The 16,515-nt window shown below is 42.9% G+C and overlaps 1 protein-coding gene across 10 annotated transcripts in view; it reads right to left on the bottom strand.

The window, feature by feature from the left end:
- The window catches only part of LOC126355773 (trafficking kinesin-binding protein milt), a 374,105-nt gene that overhangs the window by 37,777 nt on the left and 319,813 nt on the right, over positions 1–16,515 (bottom strand). The window contains exon 2 of one of the 10 annotated variants that reach the window (XM_050006229.1): positions 7,726–7,924. The exons of the other annotated variants lie outside the window; for them this stretch is intronic. The gene's annotated coding sequence lies outside the window, so the exon portion shown is untranslated. The remainder of the gene's footprint in view (positions 1–7,725; positions 7,925–16,515) is intronic. 10 annotated transcript variants of the gene reach the window in all.

Raw genomic sequence — 16,515 nt, 5'->3', positions numbered from 1 at the left:
CGACTGCTACGGTCGCAGGTTCGAATCCTGCCTCGGGCATGGATGTGTGTGATGTCCTTAGGTTAGTTAGGTTTAAGTAGTTCTAAGTTCTAGGGGACTGATGACCACAGCAGTTGAGTTCCATAGTGCTCAGAGCCATTTGAACCATTTATTGAAACGCTTTCCTGGCCATTGCCAGTCTACATTTTATATCCTCTCTACTTCGACCAACATCAGTTATTTTACTTCCTAAATAGCAAAACTCCTTTACTACTTTAAGTGTCTTATTTCCTAATCTAATTCCCTCAGCATCACCCGATTTAATTTGACTACATTCCATTATCCTCATTTTGCTTTTGTTAATGTTCATCTTATATCCTCCTTTCAAGACACTGTCCATTCCGTTCAACTGCTCTTCCAAGTCCTTTGCCGTCTCTGACAGAATTACAATGTCATCGGCGAACCTCAAAGTTTTTACTTCTCCATGAATTTTAATACCTACTCCAAATGTTTCTTTTGTTTCCTTTACTGCTTGCTCAATATACAGATTGAATAACATCGGGGAGAGGCTACAACCCTGTCTCACTCCTTTCCCAACCACTGCTTCCCTTTCATGCCCTCGATTCTAGTAACTGCCATCTGGTTTCTGTACAAATTGTAAATAGCCTTTCGCTCCCTGTATTTTACCCCTGCCACCTTTAGAATTTGAAAGAGAGTATTCCAGTCAACATTGTCAAAAGCTTTCTCTAAGTCTACAAATGCTAGAAACGTAGGTTTGCCTTTCCTTAATCTTTCCTCTAAGATAAGTCGTAAGGTCAGTATTGCCTCACGTGTTCCAACATTTCTACGGAATCCAAACTGATCCTCCCCGAGGTCCGTATCTACCAGTTTTTCCATTCGTCTGTAAAGAATTCGAGATAGTATTTTGCAGCTGTGACTTATTAAACTGATAGTTCGGTAATTTTCACATCTGTCAGCACCTGCTTTCTTTGGGATTGGAATTATTATATTCTTCTTGAAGTCTGAAGGTATTTCGCCTGTCTCATACATCTTGTTTACCAGCTGGAAGAGTTTTGTCATGACTGGCTCTCCCAAGGCCGTCAGTGGTTCTAATGGAATGTTGTCTACTCCGGGCGCCTTGTTTCGACTCAGGTCTTTCAGTGCTCTGTCAAACTCTTCACGCAGTATCTTATCTCCCATTTCGTCTTCATCTACATCCTCTTCCATTTCCATGATATTGTCCTCAAGTACATCGCCCTTGTATAAACCTTCTATATACTCCCTCCACCTTTCTGCCTTCCCTTCTTTGGTTAGAACTGGGTTTCCATCTGAGCTCTTGATATTCATACACGTGGTTCTCCTCTCTCCAAAGGTCTCTCTAATTTTCCTGTAGGCCGTATCTATCTTACCCTTAGTGAGATAAGCTTCTACTTCCTTACATTTGTTCTCTAGCCATCCCTGCTTAGCCATTTTTCACTTCCTGTCGATCTCATTTTTGAGACGTTTGTATTCCTTTTTGCCTGCTTCATTTACTGCATTTTTATATTTTCTCCTTTCATCAATTAAATTCAATATTTCTTCTGTTACCCAAGGATTTCTAGCAGCTCTCGTCTTTTTACCTACTTTATCCTCTGCTGCCTTCACGACTTCATCCCTCAGAGCTACCCATTCTTCTTCTACTGTGTTTCTTTCCCCCATTCCTGTCAATTGTTCCCTTATTCTCTCCTTGAAACTCTGTACAACCTCTGGTTCTTTCAGCTTATCCAGATCCCATGTCCTTAAATTCCCACCTTTTTGCAGTTTCTTCAGTTTTAACCTACAGGTCATGACCAATAGATTTGTGGTCAGAGTCCACATCTGCCCCTGGAAATGTCCTACAATTTAAAACCTGATTCCTAAATCTCTGTCTTACCATTATATAATCTGATACCTTTTAGTATCTCCAGGATTCTTCCATGTATACAACCTTCTTTTATGATTCTTGAACCAAGTGTTAGCTCTGATTAAGTTATGCTCTGTGCAAAATTCTACCAGAGGGCTTCCTCTTTCATTTCTTAGCCACAATCCATAATCACCTACTATGTTTCCTTCTCTCCCTTTTCCTACTGACGAATTCCAGTCACCCATGACTATTAAATTTATAAATATTTTTTATACATTAATGGTTCAACATCTAATGTCATACTGTATTCTTTAGCTCCGTATAAAATATGAAAGGTCTGCATCCAAGTCGAAAACACCTGTGTTTTTCTTTACGTGAGTTATCCTGGAAAGCGAATATTTGTAATCGTGTTCAGCATATAATGGGTTGTCAAATGAACACCGACTACCGCCATAACATTACCACTGAAAGTTTCGATTCAAAGTAATCACCAGAGGCATTAAGACATTTATCCCAATGAAGATGGTATCTGTTCTTTCGGACATGTCCGAAAGAACACATACCATCTTCATATAGATAAGGCTTACCGGCCAATGGTCTTCTTCAGTGCGGATGCACTCACGTTGCTCAACTCTTACGGGAATCGGTAGATTGGCTGCCGGGAGTTATGAGTATAGTGGACAGGGGCACTGCACTACAAATGTAGTGTGTGGGTACTAAGTTGGAAATGTGGGGCTCAGGGGGAGCGTGCCAGAGATTAGTCCCTGAAGTCGCACTACCCTCTGTGTTCTCGATGACTCAGTCGGATAGAGCGTCTGCCATGTAAGCAGGAGATCTCGGGTTCGAGTCTCGGTCGGTGCACACATTTTCAACTGTCCCTGTTGATATTTATCAACGCCTCTATGCAGCTAATGGTCTGGATTTCACTGTAATTACATTTATCCCACTTTGAGACGAGACGATCTATTCCTGTTTCGTAGAACGGGGTCGGACACTGCCTTGTCCAGAAAGACACCCACTCTTGCACTTCCACGTACGACTGGAACCGACGTCGACAGATGTCTTTCTTCAGGTCGCCAAAGATGTGAAAATCATACGGTGAAAAATACGGGGGTGTACGGAGGACGTTGCAGTGTTTCCCAACATAATTGCTGAAGCGTAGCCCCTGTCCAACCGGCATTGTGGGGGCGGACGTAATCGTTCAACATGGTCATTCAGTACGACAGCATTACTTAGGCATTTTATCTTGATGGCGCGTCAGTTACTACTGCGAAGTGTCTTCACAGCGTTGCGCACTAATTACGGTTCCACGCACGAGGAAGTCAACGAACAAGAGGGGCCCCTGGAGTCAACAAAAGTCTCATGACCTTACCGTAACTCGTGTGACGAGGTTTGGATTTCTTTGGCGGGGATGATGTGCGCTGGTGACTTTGCCTTTTGCTGTCTGAATGTTGTCGGACGGAACCTTCCTGTTGCACGAGACCGACCGCCCTCACACCGACAATTGGACGAAGGCTACGCTTCAGCGATTTGCTTGGTAAACACTGCAAAATCATCCGTACAGCCCGGACCCTTCACCGCGCGGCTGTCACATGGTTGGCAACCTAAAGACAGCTGTGTGGACGTCGGTTGTAGTCGGACGAGGACGTGCAAGAATGGGGAGGGTTGTGGATTCGTCAACGACCAACAGCGTTCTACGATACAAGAATTTATCGTCTCCCAGTGGGCTGCATGTGTTAATTGCATGCGGTGATTAATTTGGAATGGAATCATTTCATGGCCCGCTGTGTCAGATGACATTTTAATGTCCCTCGTATTACTGGAAATCTCATCACTAAAATCACTGTTTTCATTTGTGCTCTCACTTTGTTTTTCTTCCTGTTGACTGTTCTCAAAAATTTAGGTTGTTCTTTTGTCGCATACCTTGAGAAACGTCTGCGCTATGTATTCATCCCCCCCCCCCCCCCCTCTCTCTCTCTCTCTCTCTCTCTCTCTCTCTCTCTCTCTCTCTCTCTCTCTCTCTCTCTCTCTCTCTCTCTGTGTGTGTGTGTGTGTGTGTGTGTGTGTGTGTGTGTGTGTGTGTGTGTGTTTTCTCCATTTTGAAATTCCACAAAACTGGTTAGCTGCGACTAGGTGTAATCGATATCTAAGGATAATGGTTAGTTGGAATAATCAATAGAGTTGGGCGCTCATGAAGTAAAATTATTATTTAAAAGTAGAAGTTGTTCGTTGGCTAGAGGAAATATATACCTTTTTAAGAATATTTCCCACCGTGTTTTCCATATTCTGATGATTTTTTCTGAATTTGCTGTGAGATTTTCGATCTTCCGATTGTTTCAATAACATGAGTTTCCTTGTTTGAATTGTGTTTAACGTGATTTGTCGTGAGTTATAGTAATAAAAACGGCATGTAGGATAATTGATCCAGCGATGAATATTTTCCATTACATTCAAAGTCATACAATATTAATGTTTTATATTTTCCCATTATTTTACACCAAAATTAATAGTTCTTGTTTGGGTGCATGAAGTACATCTGAGACCTAACTGCTGTAGATAAATTCTCTATTAAAGTAAAATACAGGTGGCCATTCCTAGCTCCTCAATGACGGTGATTTTGTCTCAACAGGAAACTACACTAACATATTTTGTATCAATGACTGGCACACTATTGTTCCGAAGTTAAAGGGAAAGACCCTAATGAGAAAGAAACTAATGACAAACAATAACTTCTTGTCTATGTAAAACTTGGAGTCTTTCACCAGAAGACTAGCACTGAAAAACAACCAGTGTCATGGTTGAAGATGCAATGGATTCAGTAGCAAACGAGTGAGCCATATGCACTCCTTCGAAGGACGACATGGAACTGTTCGCCCCCAGCTTTAAGAGTCTTATTTCTGAAGAAAATAAGCTACTGAACTGAATTTGTAATATTGACGGTGAGTGACAGCTTAGGTTTAATTATGTACATTCAATGTTATTGACTGCCATATATATCCTTATAGTACATAAAATCATTTACCCACTTATATCACAATTGGCATAATTCCATTAAGGGCCTTTATCAGGTCTGGATGAAACTGACAAATTGTTAGTCAGAAAAAAACCCTACAGATAATACATAACATAAAAAGTACTGCTGAATTCTTTACAACAAACCTAGTAAACTATAAATTATTTCGAAACAAGAATAAGGCGATTTACCCCACTTGTGCTCTAAGGCGCTCATACATGAGAACTATAGCACGTTTGTTCATGTATATGGTATGTGTTACGTCCAAGAATTAGAAACTGCTTAAGCAGGCTAAGTAACTGGCGGGGAACCCCTATGCATTCTCCAAACCATACGTGTCAGGGGCCATGCGTGATGCAACTTTACTCGTAACGACCTTCTCAGCTGCGCAAGAAACAGGTACGTATTTTACGTCGAAGCAGCGACAATGCGCCGAGCAGACTAGAGAGGGATGCGTACTTTCGCGTTTCAGAAGACCACACACCTGATGGGTCACGTCAGCTGTCACTATATCCACAACGCGACTCCATCACTGCACTTCTGCCAGACTTCGTAACTGTGGGATACGACTTTTTCCTCGGTAAATAGGTTAATGGTGCGGGTACAATTTTACTGCCACTGCAGACTACTAATATTAGCGAATGGGATATATTTTTGACAATGGAGAGTTTTACTGAGGTCGCAGGCAAAAAATACCTGTTTCTTTACGAAAACGATGAACCTTTGTGTTATAATGACTACCATCGAAATGTTTTGCATCAAGTCTCTTTCTTTAAGAAGTATACGGCATTTTGCTTTACCACCGAAATGTGTGTGTGTGTGTGGGGGGGGGGGGGGGGGGGGAGGCAATTAATACCTTCGCGCCACGTATCTGTAATCCAATTATATCTACTTCTGGGGAAAAAACTTAAAAGCTACGATTTCATTCAATGCCATGCAATACAGCGATGCACAATTTTCTTTAGTGCAGAAAATGTGAATTCTATGCTAACCACTATTTTAAATCCATACTACATACTCCACTGACAGGACCGGAATAATACCGATAATCCTCCTACATGCTTCCCAAAATGAGAACCTTTTTATTCAAGAGGCAGTTTATTCGATATTCCAATAATCGTGACAAGGTAGTGAGTTTCTCTATGCGTGGAGAAAATATTAGACTACAATTCAGCCATTCGTCAACGTCGTTATCATTGGAGACGTAGTATTAAATTATCTTGAGGAAAAAAGAAAAAAGATCTGATCAATGACACTCGGGAGAGCCAGCAAGGTGGGGAAGTCTTTTCAACCTCGCGTTCGGCAGGATGGCAGCTCAAATCCCCGTCCTATCACCCATATTTAGGTTATTCTAAATCGCTTAAGGCAAATGCCGAGAGGGCTTCTCTGAAAGGGGCACTGCCGATTTCATACTTCAAAACCTCATCGTCTACAGAGCAGGCGATCCGTCAACAGTAATATTAGAATAAAGGTATTCTTTCAGATTTAGCCCTGCGAATATTTTTGCATCAAAAAGCAGGATAAAATAAGCTCATCTAATTTCTGCAGTGATAATTTGTATCGCATCTAAGTTGTCATGTCATTAATGAATTTCTGGACATAATACATGCACGCTTGGCAACAGTCACTTACGCAAACTTCCATCCGTCAGTCGGATCAATGTTGTTTTATGTAACGAGATGAAGACTTACGTAACGCTTCGCCAACAGGGAGATAATTGATGTCTAGCCCCTGCACGCGACCTGTACTCTATTGTTCACAATGGAAATGACTATAGTGAGCAACCTTTCTTGCCGCAAAGAAACTTCCACTTCAAGTCCTACGTAACAACATATTTACCCTATGGTACAATTTCTATGTTCTACGCTCTACGAACTAAATAGGTATCTGCGCAGTTGGCGAATAGCGAAACGAATGCATCAAATCAACTATTTGTTACTAGCGTCAAAATAGATGAGCTCTTGTGCTAACATTTCTGAATGTCTCTGCGCAGTTTGTCAACGAACAAACTTGTTTAACTGTGTTAGAATAACTTCTGTATTTTCTGCACCACTGCAGGCCTGACAGGTGCCTTTCGAGCTCTTGGTCGAACAAGGAAAGGGACAACATTTTGTCCTCGACATTGCTTAATATATGGCACAATACAAATTAGTTTACACTGAAGAGATTTTTGACACCAATCTTACTTTTGTTAAGTTGTTTCTGCGTAGTTAAATAAAAGCCCCCACCACCGAGCGGAAATCTTAATGAAAACACTTCAGAACGATAAGATCGACAGCGATGAAGAGGGCATTTGAATTTACAGACAACACCTTTTAACCTGTCAGTAACGATTGCCCCACACGTGTTATGTAATTTATACATGTTACGTAATTTTTAGGTCTCAACAATCGATTTACAAAAATAAAAGAAACAAGTTCTGAACGTACTAGCAATATCTTCTCACACTCGTTCCAAGGGAATTTTGTCGGTCCATACGGAATGGCCTAATATATAGAGGATCAGGACTATGCAAGAGCTGCAGGAACACCACATCATTAACTACCTTCCGCAGTAATCACAAGAGCGACGGCGTCACCTACATCTGACTGAATACAGAAAATGTAAGCCACAGGGCACAAAAAGCTTGAAATTTACCTTAGGGTCAGAAACAAGTACCTATAGCCTTATTTACGTACTGACATGTAAGCGATATCCTGAAATCGTTTTCCTCTCCGAGTGCAGCGCTCGCGTAGACGCAGCTGCCGCATAGCACTGGACAGACGCTGGCGTTTCCTGGAAATCTGAGCTCTAGCAACACCATGCGATTCTACACGCGCGCAGGCTGACCTCGCAGACGTGCGTGGTCTACCTTCTAAAATGAGGTCATCGTCCAAAGACCTCGGCGGCGGCGGGGGAGGCAGCTCATCGTCGTACTCGTACGGATCGTCGTCGTCGTCGCCGCCCTCGTCGGAGCTCGTCGCCTCCTCGTCGCCGTCTTCCAGCAGCAGCTCTTCCCCATGCGTGACGTCCTCGGGCTGCTCCTCGTCCAGCGTGTCCAGCAGGTGCAGCTGTGGGGGAGGACACGTCACCAGAGAGCTCCTCATCCACATGGTGACGGGGTTGCTGCTGAGACTTTCCGCTCTCACTGCTGGACACGCGACGCTAACCTCGCCCTGCTCTGCGGTGCTTGTATGTGCTCACGTCTCGGATCGAACTGTCGGTCTGCCGCAACGGCGTCGGTGTAACGGCGCGCCGATCGGCCACAGATAACAACTGAGCGCTTTTATCTTTGCCAGCAGGCCACCACAAAATGCCATCAGGTGCAGATCGCGATATGAGCTGATAGCCCAATATACTCACGTGCAGGATTCTACAGACTTGAGGTTAAGGTATTTTCTCGTAATAGCGTCGATACGGAATCAGCACAGGGCTATAACAGATGCGTTGCTTGCTATGGAAAGTGGTATAGCCATACAGCTTCTGTTCTGCCTCACCTACAGAACAAGAACACGGTTACGGGGAAAAAAATATAAGTACAGTTGTACTAACAAGTTGCTATCAAGGATAATAAGAAATCTAATTGGTTAAATTAATGTGAACACTGAGAGCAAAAAACTCTTCTTTTCCTTTAAGAAGGTCGTCTTATGAGAAAGTTTACCATCTCGTCACCTCCAAGCACACTGTCATGAACAGATATCGTATGGGAAAACTGACAAACTCCACAGAAAATAAAACAATGCCGCTAATATGAAACAAAGCAAGTTGCAATTTATTATGCATTGTAACGGGTTAATTTATTCTGTCTCGCGTACTTACTAGATAAAGTGTTTGGCCCGTTCTTTGGAACTGTAACACTGAATATATGTTTCGGAATGACAACACAGAGCTTCACATCAACTTGACTTTGGGAGATATTTTAACAAACGATTCGGGTAATCACGGATAGGCAAAGGTGTGTATCTTGATTCAACACCATACGACTTTTTCGGATGAAGGATTTAATTTCCGGAACTTCTGTAGAGAAAGTTCTACTGTCACAGGTTCTGGTCGCTGCACGAAAAATTGATGAGAGACAGTATGACAGAGACATAACATGATTCGTAGGACCAATGTGTGTATAGAGCCGCAGTAGTTGTGCAACACTCCCGTGTGCTAATCACAGCGTACTCTTCTTTTTTCTGTGTTTTATTACCGGTGAAAGTATTAAAAGTGCGAAATGGATAACTTTTCCACTGGAATTGTTACGTAATCGAGTGTGGTGGTTAGATTCGTTGCAAGTCACTCCTAATTAAATTCCTTAAACGTAAGTGGATGAGGTACAGGCCTGCTTTAAAATGGTTACAAAAGACTTAGGTTCCTATTCAAAATAATGTTTACTCGGTCCCCTCCTCCCACGATGCAGAAATTAGCGACTGGAATTTCCGAACGCTCTATGTAATACCGTGCGTGGGTTATACTGACAAAGATACAAACTAGCAGAGATGAAGCAGCAACTGCTTGAAGTGCTTTGAATCTGGGGAGTTTAAGAGCGTTACGGCATGCTATGCACTCAACGAGGTCACGCACACACTGATTGCAGAGGTCAGCCAGCGGCGAGGTCGACGGAAGTCGCACGCCCTTGTATCCAGCGTGAATCACGTGCAAAGAGCAGGTCTGTACCGCAACAGGTACACCATGACGCATCGGGCATGCCGCTGTCGTCCGAGGATATCGAGTTTGTACTTCGGTAACCATGCAGCACGACTGACGGCACAATACCGTTCCATGCCTGCTACGCTTGCATTTCGCTTTCACTACGAGCCACAATTCAGTTACGCGAGGGTTCCCACTACAACATGTCTTTCAGCGCACGGAGGGGGTAACATTCGTCCGCAAGCTGTCATCAGTTAATTCTGATTTTCCCACACAAATTCTGCCACTTCATCAAGTTACTGTGTAACTTTGCTGCAGCTTACGCGAGATGGTTTTAATAACAGGAATCAAGTACATGTAAAAAAGTGCTTTTATTGTGTTTCGATGTTCTCTTCCTTGTTTTCTCATGATAGCAGGGTACCATCCGATTATTTTGATATACCTTTGCAAGCCCATATCAATTTCAACTTAGGTTTCATGGGAGGGGGCTGAGGTCTTATTTATGCAGACAAGGGACAGGATCTGTCTAGAAAATCTGACGTCCTTATCCGTATTATGTCATTCCTAATTTCTTTCTTAGTAGCTTAGATTAATAAGAGTTCGGATGTGTATTTTTTCAAGAAAAAGTACGTAATGTTCACAAGTCTCGTACAATCCCTTGTTTAGAATGGTAACTTATTAGTAGTGAACAATTTTGTTTGCTGACAAGCTTTTAAAGCTTATTAAGTTGACAATGACACTTCTGATGACTTAGGATCGTTGAAACAAGATTTATGGCACAAGGGAAAACCGAGTTGAGGTTAGTGCACATTTTCTCAGCATGACATCTACTGAAAGACATTCTCCCAAGTAACGATCGTGCATTAAAAGCAAATAGACAGCTTGAGAGACTGCGCAACGTATGCATCAGAAGGTCATACCTTGGCAGTTGAGTTTCTTGGAACTGTAGGTGTCTCCAGTTTCTCATCGAACACATTACTTCGTCAGAGGTAAAGTGTGTACGGCTCTAGCGATGCGCTATCTACAATTCGTCTAAATAGCTGCACACTGTTCACGCTGTTTTAAAATACGTCAATTTGCAAAGCACATGCTTGAATACGCGCTGAGTGGAAGGTTGTCATATTTTTGAAAAGAAAAAAAAAAATGCTTACCTATGTAACACTGTTTAAGAGCCAAGAAAACTGCTGACGTAGTCAAGAAAATCGTTTACACTTTTGTTCACAAGTCTAAACCTTTCTGACCGAACTAGTGACCAGAAGAGCAAACGGCCAAGACGGGAGAATAATATTGCAAATACCTATTAGATCCTACTATTCCTGTACATTTACTCCTTAGCATTTCGAGGACTGATTTCTTAACTAATGTCGTCTTTAATGGATCTTTTTGCAATAATGACCTTACAAAAAACAAAAACACTATCATCTCTTGAAAATGCGTCACTGTAAAAGTACGACTTTGGATCACTGTCCAGGAAAATATCTAGGTTTAAAAGAAACTAGACTGTTCACATTACTAAGAAACCATAATTTTTCTACCTTGAACTCTGTGTTCTTGGGCTGTGACAAGGTTTTCCAAATTGACCAACACAGTGATAAGTGAACGGCAATATACTACGTACAGCGTCAAAAGTGTACAATGGAGTTCCTGCCCATTCTCACGGAAAACGACTGGCAAGAATGTTTTGAGCAGGGAAAGCGACAAATGCAGTGTCGTGTGGACTCAAATGCACCACACGCTGAAGGCGATCTGAATTACTTCAATGTCTGCAGATCTTGTGTGTCGGATTTCGAATACGAAATTTTCCGGCGGAATTTATTGAGAGGACTCTAGTTAGCCTCACAAACACTTCCACAGAATTGATCGAATTTAATTAAAGTTGCAATAGCTTAAGAGCACAATTCACGTCAGAAAACTAGTAGTGCACTATTTCTCCACGACGTACAATTCCTTAGTACTACGAACGTTCTCGTTTCTTTCACGTCGAAATAAAAGTTACCTGAAAATTACAATACGAGAATACTGCAATTCGGTTGGAAACGGAGGTGTAAGAGGAACATTAAACAGGTTCTGCACACAAGCAACGTCTGAATGTTACTGAACCTTAACTTTTTGCCTCCTACATATTTATTACAGAAAAGTGGTTTCCTCTCAAAGTCTACAGAAGACACGTCGACCGCTCAGATCACAATCTAAGACTTTAAATGTCTTTCACATTACTTTCTAAGCGTATTAATTTCGGTAAACTGTGTTTAAATCGCCCTTTTTATGGCGCTTCTGCTCTTAATTCACAACTGTCGCCTGCGTGAGTAATGTCTTCGTTGTCAAAGCGAAGAACTTCACATCGCTCAGTCGGTAGCGGCAGGAGCTAAATGGAACTGAGTGGTGAAATAAAAACGAGTGTGAGAGGATGGGAACAGCGTAAAATGTGAAGCTCGTCGAGTGAGAACGCTCTGTGGCGACGGAGCATTGGAGCCAAGCAGAGCAGAGCGGCCGCACGAGTGACCCGCAGCCGGCTGTGACGCCTGCCGGCCTTGGCTCAGGTGGCGGCCCTGGCGGTCGACGAACGAAAGCGCCATGCGGGAGCACCCAGTGGGTGACGCACCGGCAGCCCGCTCGTGCCGTGACTTAACTGTGTTCGCGATGTATCCCCAGTTATGAGCAGCTTCTTAACATGAGCTACATACAATCTGCATTTATTCACTTGAACGTAGTACACTGAGCTGCTGTCTACAAATCAGCCGATAGTGTCAATGACCAATGGAAAACAGCATTTGATGCTTCCCATATTGATCCCTTTCTCTCTTCCATTGCATGATGATCGTCGATCAGGCTAATGAACCGTATATTCCTCCATGCCTGACACTACTATGGTGTGCTGCAATGTGGTCTCATGGAAAAATACTTCACGATGGGAAGAATTAAACTAGATGTGATCTATTTTAAACTGCAGATCTTTTGTACAGGACGAAACGAAAATATGAATGTACATGTAGGTGTTATAGATAATGCAGGGATAACAGCGCTTCCGAAAGTTAAGCGGAGTCAACAGTCAACGAAAGATATCGAAGGAACACACACACACACACACACACACACACACACAACACTGGTTATGTCCAAAAATTCTAGCCTAACAGGGAGGCTCCACGCCAATTAGCTAACAAAAAACACGTACATAGCTCTGGCTGGAAGAGGCGATTATTGTTCTAGGAACTCACATTTCTAGTCCACAACGAAGATAGTTTCCTGTCTTGTCACAAAACACTTTAAACCCAATTCAAAACACTGAAATGCTGCCGGGCCGAGAGACAACATATCTGTACTCTAACAATTGCGTAAACACCGATTACATCAAACACTATGAAAACTACGGATGGTACATACAGCAATTTACAAAAGCTTTCCTATTTGGGATGGCTTCACTTTCGCTTACTAAAGACAGCTTTTGGAGAACTACAGACGGACTAAACAAGTGCTGCCAGAGCTAGAACACTCGGAAAAATTCCTCTCATTGCACTGGACTATGGAAACTGTGCATTTACGAATGTAGTGGTTTTATGCCTGTACCGACGAAATCAGTTTACGAGTACGGACGGAACTGATATGCAACTCAGCACAACATGCACTCCAGGTAGTTTCCATATTTCTCGCATGGGTTTCCGCCGCCCCGTCTGAGGATGTAATCCACTCCGTTCTAGAGCAATCCAAACAGCAAAAACTCTGTAACAGTCGAGCAAGCCGCGTACTGAGGGTACTCGCACATGGAGGAAAGGCAGCGCGTCCGCGGATCAGAGTCGATATGAACTAAATGCTGCACAAGGTTGAAGGGTGGTCGGTTATTCTCGAAGCCCTGCGCCGTACAGTGGGTGCAGTGTGTCATCGATCGCGTTTCCTAGGTCACGCTTCAGGACGCTGCCGCAACCTGCTGTTGCAACGCCACTACAAGAAACGAAACACTCGTGACTAACAAAATGCCCGCCCACTTTGCGTCTCCAAAATCTCAGGGATGTCACGTTAGCCCCATTATTTATTTCCGTATATAATTTACACAACACGAGAGTGCAGCGAAACGCATTAAAATAAGTTCAGCACTAAATACAAATAATCACAGTGTCATTTATGTCCTGTGTGGCGTTATGTTAGGACAATGCCAATAATTATCAGGAAAAAAAAACACCTAACGTCATCAAGCTGACGCTCTACTCCTCGCACTTCAGGTGTTTTCAATCATTAGCAGCTGGGAAGCAGCATTTGCGACAGGAAATTGGGTGACTTCCGCATCATTTCATAATTGCCGTAGTTTTGAGGGTCAACTATTGTAATGGCACTACGAAAGTGTTACCATACCGAGATAAACTTCCATTTACAAACCGTAACAACTCGCTGCACACCAAATTGAGATTTGCGCCGTTATCCTTGACATCAAATGTCACTCTCAGCTACCACTTGCATCTCGAAACATCTATAAACATTACTGCGTGAATCATTTATCGCCAAGTTTGACACGCAGGGGCAAACAGCTACACGTGGAAGATAAACTAATAAAGAAGTAACCAACATCTATTCAGAGCCTGACATAACCTTAATGGACTCGGGTCAATCAGTTACAGTCGCTGTAGTCAAGTAAAGGTTGAATCTGTGACCAACATTGCAGGATTCGCCTTCACTTTCCTAAAACCACCAAGTTAAAGAATTAGCACAGACACAATGCTCCTATTCATTATAAGTAAAAACAATGGGAATTTTGTTAGTTTGGTGCTTACAAAGAGTTCTCAATAATTAGGGACTACTTTACACTGCTTTCATATACACCATACTAATAAATGTGAGCACGGATTTAATATAGACCACATTAATAAACGTGACGCCCTTTCTTAGCTCGGCCCTCTTAAGGGCATTACGTCAAAATTTAGTTTTATTTACATGGAACATGAAACAAACATCGCGGCTCTGCAAACAGTCCCCAGTTCTTCAAGCCATTACAAAATATTGTTTTCAGAAACAAGTTTCACTCGTAATGACAGCTGTTAATCAACACAAATGAAACTTCAAGTTGAGCTACCGTCAATTCAAGGGTTATTAGGCATGTTCGTTGAACCCGTCTGTTTATAAACCAAAGAACTGACTTATTCGATTAGAAGTGCATCTATAGCTTAACCTGGAATCCATATGAAGGACAACATTATTCAAACACACAAAAAGCAATGCCACAGCTAAAAGAATGTAGCCCCCTTCCTCCTGTCCAGTGTATGGAAAACGAGTCTGATATCGAAGCAATATAAAATTTAGTTGACCGTCCGTAGATAATAGACCAGCTACCTACATGTTTGTTTTAAGATCGTGTGTTCTACAAATCCAACAAAACAGTGTGAAATTATTCGTCACAATACACAACTTTGCAGCTTTTCGCGGCTGAAGTGGGCTACGAGTTGCTGGTGCCTGCCGCACACAGACCACCATAAACACTGAACAACTGCGTCTCCGATCAATCTAACGTAACTAAATCTTTACCGTTTCATGTACTGGTAACAGAATACGGTAGAACGACATTTAAAAATACGTGATTTGAACAACTTACGGCTTAATAACAAATCATTCTCGGTCAGTGTACATGAAAGTGCTGAAGCTGTGTAGACACACACACTAACGCTCTATTTTTTGTCTCTGGCAAACGCACTTATGTGATCGAGGGAATGAGAACGACTGGGCGTGGCTAACCAAAGTGGCGGTGGCGGAAGGGGATGTGTCGCAACGGACGGGCGGTACGAGGACGTGGGACCTGTTTGTGCCAGATACACGTGGGAGGAGCAGACACGTGCGAACACAACTAGCTTGGAGTTCGTTGAACTCCGCTGCGCACCGGAGAAACCTATGACGTGATACTGTGCTCACTCTCGCAATGTGACCTCGCTGACGAGCACCCTGTGATCGCAAATCTATGGTACTTACAAACTCTAGTACACACAAACTGCATTAGCGGGCAGTCCACGATGCAAATACCTGCTCCCAAGAACGCCGTATCGCATTACCAGTCTACATGGCCTAACTTAACAGTACATATCTGACCTAGAGAAATTTGATCGATTCGACATCCCCTAGTGTGCTCTGCACTAGCTACGTTGTGTTTCACTGCGAAGGATAAATGTCTGCAGCGACACCTACTTTGATGAACGCAGGACTCAGTACGAAGACACCTACCGTGGGAGCCAATCCGTCCTATGTCCGCTATTTGTTTGGGTGACGTATAGAATACCTCTGCCAGGCAAGGAGGAACTTCAAAAATGGCTCTGAGCACTATGGTACAGTCCCCTAGAACTAAGAACTACTTAAACCTAACTAACCTAAGGACATCACACACATCCATGTCCGAGGCAGGATTCGAACCTGCGACCGTAGCGGTCGCGCGGTTCCAGACTGTAGCGCCTAGAACCGCTCGGCCACTCCGGCCGGCTGAGGAACTTCAACCAAACTCGGTACACACGTGATATGTTATCTGCAGAAAATACTCTGGGTTTTCGAAAGCCTCGAACTCTTGAGGAGGTCGCTGGGGGTTAACGAAAGGAAAGTGGTGAAATTGAAGTGATGCTTTGAAATGTAAGTAAAAATTTCCTTAAAACTTAGTACACACGTCTTACTATCTGGGGGGAATATACAGGGAGGGTAAGACACTCATAGAACCCCTGTTTGTGGGGTGGACATTAAGTATAACTTTGGAAAGCATGGAACAGTTTCAGTCAAATATGGTACGGATATGACCTACTAACACGAAAAAAGAAATATGGTTTGGACACAGAAAGATTAACTGGGCAGTTAGCATTTGTTTTTAAAAGGTGATCCTGTTATTTGAGTACTAGTATTATCATAATGACGAATCTAGTTTGAGGCCGTTCATGCGAATGTTACTGCTAAAACATGAATACACTGATTACAATTTCAAACATATGAGGAGGGGGGTCGGGGCTCGTTCGGATCGGTTGGAACACTTCCTTTGGGGCTCGAGAAAAAAAAATGACGATATCTCTCCTAG

Source organism: Schistocerca gregaria, chromosome 1 (genome assembly GCF_023897955.1).
Source record: "Schistocerca gregaria isolate iqSchGreg1 chromosome 1, iqSchGreg1.2, whole genome shotgun sequence".
Lineage (NCBI taxonomy): Eukaryota > Metazoa > Arthropoda > Insecta > Orthoptera > Acrididae > Schistocerca > Schistocerca gregaria.
This window is presented reverse-complemented; position numbering and strand designations above follow the sequence as displayed.